The sequence below is a fragment of the Callorhinus ursinus genome, unplaced genomic scaffold (assembly GCF_003265705.2).
Source record: "Callorhinus ursinus isolate GAN/ISIS: 27379988/994484 unplaced genomic scaffold, GSC_fseal_2.0 scaffold1, whole genome shotgun sequence".
Classification (NCBI taxonomy): domain Eukaryota; kingdom Metazoa; phylum Chordata; class Mammalia; order Carnivora; family Otariidae; genus Callorhinus; species Callorhinus ursinus.
The window spans coordinates 131,746,094-131,752,524 of NW_027397063.1; the positions used below are offsets into that span (position 1 = coordinate 131,746,094).

Consider the following 6,431-nt stretch of genomic DNA (forward strand, 5'->3'; position numbering starts at 1 on the left):
ATATAACTAACATTTATTGTGTACTATGTGCCATGTAGGTACTTCACCTAAATAATATCACTTCTTCCTTCCTTCAAATAGAAGCAGTAAATACTTCTGTTATCCTCATTTGCAGATGGGGAAACAGAGGCAAGGCAGAGTTATTGAAGGAAGGAACTGGGATTCAGACTGAGCCCTGGCTCCCAACCACTGGGCTGCGCTGATAGAGCACTGAGTCTATGCTAGTCGCTGTGCCAGGTACTAGCAACATGTGAGCCAACAATATGAAGATGTCTTATTCACATTTGACCTAAGAATCGGATGTATATCTTCCATCTATGTATCAGTTTTTCTGGGCTACTTGGAGGTTACCATCACAATTTGGAATATGATTGACTATCATAGCCAGCAAATATAATTACATAATTTGGTTTCTATTGATAATGTAACTGCTGATGTTCTTCAGCTTAGAGCAATTATAACATTCTTGAATGATATCCCTAGGATACTTTTATTAAGAAGCATACTCTTCTATTAGTTGTTACAATATATACATTAAACAAACACCAATCAGTTGTCATGATAAGAAACATAAATATATTAACTTTCTTAATTGTTAAAATAGTCATATGTAGCAGCTGACTTTTAGCTAACAAGCACTCCCAAACTCAGTGTCATTTATGTTGCTCACAAATTCATGGGTAGCTGGATGGTTTTTCTGGTCTTGGCTGGGCTCACTTAGGAGTCTGTGGTCAGCTGCCAGTCAGAAGTTGACTCTGATGATCTAGGCGACTTTCTCGCATGCTGGAAGTGTGGCCCGCAGTAGGCTGGAGGGACCCAGCTAGGACGACTGCCCCTCCCCTCCTTTATCTGATTGCTTATCATCCAGCAGGCTAGGCAGGGATTGTTCACAAGGTGACTTGAGGTGGGGGAGGGTTCCAAGAGCAAAAGCAAGAGCATGTGTGGCCTTTTGGAGAGGCATAGGCATGGGATTGGCATAATGTCACTTCTGCCACATCTGTGGTCAAAGGAAACTCCAAGGCCAGCCTAGAAATTATTTTATTTTATCTTATGTTGTCTTATCTTATCCTTAAAGATAGATAGAGGGAGTGTGTGTGAGTCAGGGGAAGGCCAGAGGGAGAGAGAATCTCAAACAGACTCCGCAGACGTGGGGCTTGATCTCACAACCCTGAGATCATGACTTGAGCCAAAATCAAGAGTTGGACGCTTCACCAACTGAGCCACCCAGCTGCTGCTAAACTCCACTTCTTGATGGGAGGAATTTAAGGTTACCTTGCAAAAGGACATGGATAATACAGGATGGGAAATAATAGAAACCGTTTTTGAAAACAATCTACCACAGCACATGAAATTAAGTATTATCATGCTCATTTTATAGATGAAAACAATTGAGGTCCAGTGTTATGTAACCTAAAAAAAACAAAGTGATAAGAAGTAAGTTACTAGTTCTAATTCGTAACTAGTAAGTGGTTGAATGACAAGATTAGGCAAATTTAGGCATGTCTAACTCCAAAGCCCTTTCTTTGACCACTCTATAAGGTTTTCAAGGTCTTTAAGGATCATGTTATTCAATGATCTTATCAAAAATGAAGGTGGTGCCTGAGGATAAGGAAATAGGAGAGTATATAATTCAAAGATAATAATAACCCATTCATTTTCGTTTACTTAAAGGCATGAATAGTTTTAAGAAGGGCTACTTCTTTAATTAAATAAAACCATCCTAGTGATAGTTATGGATTATTCATTTTTTCATCTCTGCCTATACTACATTAGCTGTCATTGACTCTTTCCCTATAGTAATATTATACAGCATGAGAGGGATTGAGAGCAAATGGAATTCTCATTTGCAAAACTTGTCACTATATACTCCTCCAAATATTCGGGTAAAGTGATAGTGTATTAGTAGTAGCAATTGAGGTAGAATTAAATATTGTTTAATTAGATCTGAATTTAGCCAATAAATTCTGTGGGTGTTTAATGCTATAAAAATAATGGGGTGTGGGGAGGCCTTTGTCAGGGGGACCAAGTATGTTGGGAAATTCTGAGCTAACAGATTACTTTGCTGTAACTTCTCAAAACCTTTCACAGGCTGATGCCCATTGTGACTCTCGGAGAGGGTATTTCTCAGACTCAGGTGACTGCAGAATACTCATTTGCTGGAACGCTCAGATACCTGGTATTCCACAGAACCCGTGGGAAATCTGAACTTGGATTCTCATCCCTTTGGAAGTGTCTTCAGAATCAATAGTATTTGTCAAGCATCTGCTATGAGATGCGTACTATCAGAACCAGGCATTATTCAGAAACCCATGAAATAGGTGGGTCTTTTCATTTATAGTTGAGAAAACTGAGCAGTTAGTCTGCTTGCCCAAGATTCCCTAGCTGGTATCATAACTGGGAGTTAAACCTGGTTTTATCTAACTTCAGGCCTATAAGGTTTCCTGTACACTCTGCTGAGATTCAGAAGGTTTAAATGATTGCCCATGGTAACTAACTGGTCAGAAGATACCCCATGTCTCACATACTTTTGTAATCCCTGTAGCTCCTGACAGAGAAGAGGTTATCTGTTAATGCCTACTGGCCACTCCCTTTATTACCTAGTTATCATTATGATCATGCTCATGGCAAAAAATGGCAATAGTAGAAAAAGGTATAAGATAAGAAGTAAAAATTCTTCTCCATTTTTTCAGCTCTATAACCATTCCCTAGAGGATAAGACTATCATTTTTTATTGTTGTCCTGTAACTTCTTAATTATACATGTTTGTGTGTGCATGTGTAAATCTTTCTATTTTGTTTTACACAGATGAGATCATACATGTACCCTTTTCACCTAATATATCTTTGACATCTTTTTTTAATCAGGAAATGTAGATTGCTTCTTTCTTTTGTATTGATATACTATTTCTAATCAATTTTTTTCTGGTGGATTTTTAAAGTATTTCTGGTTACTTTTTTAATTCCTTCTTTTTAAAAAATTTTCTAATTTTTGCTATAGCAAACAGTGCCCCAGTGAAGAAACAGTCTTATCCATACATCTTTGCACAGTTATGTCTTTAATGGGAAACAAAACCCAAAAACCATGCAGGGCATTGTTTTCCCCAGTGACTTCTCTTAGAAAAAACTGGGCTATTGCCAAGAAAATGTTATATGGGCTGTAAATAAATGGTTCTTTAAAATACAAATTTTGGACCAAATATAGTATTCTACTTCTTTGGTTTGCTCTGTTCTCACCAGGGAGCAAATGGCCTGAGCCAGTGGTCCTATCAGATGCCACTATGACTAAGATCCACAGTGACTAAAACCAGGAGAGGGTGACTCAGACTCCTCAAGCTGCTACTTGCCCCGTGGAACAACTCTACATATTTTGGCGTTGATGCTATGTACACATATTCAATACAAAGTGAACAGATGCGACCAACTCTTAGCCATTTAAAGACTTACCCATCATTATACAATTAGCCCTTTCAGTGATGTAGACAATAAACAGAATTCAGATGAGAAGCTTGACTCTAGCAATTCCACCTCTAGGAATTTATCTTAAGGAAATGATCCAAAAGGGAAAAATGTATCAACTCGAAACATTTATTTCAATTCCGCATTATTTATGAGAAATTATTAGCAAAAATGGGAGAGAATCAAAATATCTAGCAATAGAATAATGTTTGGGTAGATCTAATATATAACTCCATTCACTGGGGCATGGAGCTGGTATTTAAATAATGAGGATCACAATTTAGAATCTTAAAAAAGGAACAAAATTGTCACCTATGCTAAAATGGCAATTATAAAATTACCTAGAAGAATAAAATATTTGACTTGTTAGATGTTTGAATTCTAGGCAGTCTTTTTCACTTATAAAACTTATCTATTTTATAATATTATTTGTAAATGTAATAAGTTAATAGTTCACAGAAGATAATTTATGTCGATGTCTAGGAAGAATGTGAAGTTTGAACAAAAAGTCTGTTTTCGTCTCAGTCAAGGATTGACATATTCTTTTAAAAAAGGCATACTGTAGATTTGACTAGGGTCTCTCCTAACTTTTAAGGATGTTGCCTATAAGCAAGATAACCGCGTGTCTTATTTGTCTGGGACGGTTCCTGTTTGAGCATTTGTCCCAGGACAAGTGTTATCAGCACTGCTTGTCACGGCCAGAGGTGACTTTGTTTGCATGATACACCCTGTGGACCCCCACACTGTAAAGGACATGCTAATCATCCCCATCTTATTATGTATTTCTAGTAAACATCATTCCGATATGGTAATTTAGCCTTCTATGGCTTAGGAAGTCTTTCACAGAGCAATGACTTACATGATGCCTAAAGCCAAAGCAGAATATACATACATCATCAGTGAGTTGTTAAAGATCTTGCCCACTATATCACGTGGTAGCCCTTCCACAGGATCTTTTAAAAATTCTGAAATTTGAAAAAGTTTCTCTCTGCTTACTAATCATCTTTATACCAAATGTAATCATTTTGGTAATTCGACATTTTTGTCTTCTTTCTTTGCCAGGAAACTCAGAGCTAAACCAGGTCTTTAGTTGAAGCAAAAACCCTTAATCCAGTGTAATGGAGAGTCAGCTAGAACTGACTCTGTGTTCTAGTTTCCACGTATGCTACGGTGTTAGTTTCCTATGGCTACTATAAGAAATTACCACAAACTTTGTGGCTTGAAACAACACACACCTGTTCTATAGTTCTGGAAGCCAGAAGTTTGAAGTCATTTTGCTGGACCCAAATCACTTTATCAGCTGGGCTGATTTCCTCCAGAGGCTCTAAGGGAGCATCTGTTCCTTGCTGTTTCCAGCTTCTGGGGGCTGCCCACATTTCTTGTAGCCACATCCCTCCGATCTCTACCTCGGTAGTCATATTGCCTTCTCTCCCATATCAACTCCACCTCTGGCTCCTTCTGATAAAGACATTTGTAATTACATTTGGCGTTCACCCAGATAATCCAGGATGATCCCTCCATCTCAAGATCCCTAACTTAATCACATCTGCAAACGCTCTTTTTCCATAAAAGGTAATATCCATGGATACCAGGGGTTAGGACCTAGATACTGGGGGGGGGGGGGGGGGGGGGGGCGGGATAGTGGGGAGCATTTTTCAACCTACTACAATCTACCTTCTGGTCCAGAAGATTCACATCCATCCCCCATGCAAAATATATTAATTCATAGCCCAACATCCCCCAAACTCTCAACCCATTATGACATCAAGTCAAAATCCAAAATTTCATCTAAATAGCATCAGCTCAAAAGTCCCAAATCTCATCATCTAGATCATCCAAAGTAGATATGAGGAAACATTGAGCATGATCCATCCTGGGACAAAATTTCTCTCCATCTTCAAAGTACAGTGTTTGGTCCAGTGCTTTGCACACAGTAGATGTCCAAGAAATGTTAGCCACCATCATAGTTATTCCCTTTATTGCATTAAGGATAGGGTCACACTCTGGCCCTATACTCCCCTAGCAGAGAGAAGACAAGGTGTAAGATGATGATGGTGAGGATAGTAACAATAATAGTAGTGGTAGAGGGGAAAGTAATAATAAACTTGCATGGAGACTTTATCGTGTAACAGAAGCTTTTCTAGGTGTTTTATAGCTGCTATCTCAATTCATCCTCATGAAAACCCTTTGAGAGAGAAATTATTACCCCCATGTTTAACTGAAAAGACTATGGGGTAGAGAGGTTATGTAATTTGCAAGTGGCTAAGCCATGATCTCCATGCTGCCTAATTAAAACCAGGTCCACGCTACACATGTGTTTCTGTCAGTGTGCTAGTCCTTTCGTAGTCCTGGCATACATGAAATACAATTTCAAAGAATTGCTTCTCATTTCACCTTGGTTTTCTGTTCTGTGTCAATATGAGAAGATAAGCCATACTCTAATGAGTATTCCTAAAACTTTCTTGCTTTATCAAGAAGGGATTTTTCTCTTGAAGTCCTTTTGTTGTTGTTTATTTTTTAAGCATAGAATCTCCCATTCAGATTTTCATTTGAGAAACTTGAAACTTTCCATCAATTTGGAAAATTTGTACAATGAATACTTTTATATTCATCACTTTCCATTTGCCAATTGTTAATCTTTTGCCACTTTTATCTCCCTCTTTCCACATAAAAATATAGTTTTGTTTTTCTATGGTATTTTGAAAGTTGCAGTTGTCATGACATTTTACCCCAAAATACTTCCATATGTATCTCTTAAGAACAAGGAGTCTCACTGGGTGATAGACATTGGGGAGGGTATGCGCTATGGTGAGTGCTGTGAATTGTGTAAGACTGTTGAATCACAGACCTGTAACTCTGAAACAATTAATACATTATATGTTAAAAGAAGAAGAAGAAGAAGAAGAAGAAGAAGAAGAAGAAGAAGAAGAAGAAGAAGAAGAAGAAGAAGAAAGAAGAAGAAGAAGAAGAAGAAGA

The 6,431-nt window shown here is 38.0% G+C and overlaps 1 protein-coding gene across 11 annotated transcripts in view; it reads left to right on the plus strand.

Annotated features, from left to right (window-relative positions):
- Positions 1 to 6,431, plus strand: part of LRRC3B (leucine rich repeat containing 3B) — a 152,755-nt gene that overhangs the window by 133,600 nt on the left and 12,724 nt on the right. Inside the window, exon 1 of one of the 11 annotated variants that reach the window (XM_073884967.1) lies at positions 172 to 237. The exons of the other annotated variants lie outside the window; for them this stretch is intronic. The gene's annotated coding sequence lies outside the window, so the exon portion shown is untranslated. Of the gene's footprint in view, positions 1 to 171; positions 238 to 6,431 lie in introns of those variants that run through there. 11 annotated transcript variants of the gene reach the window in all.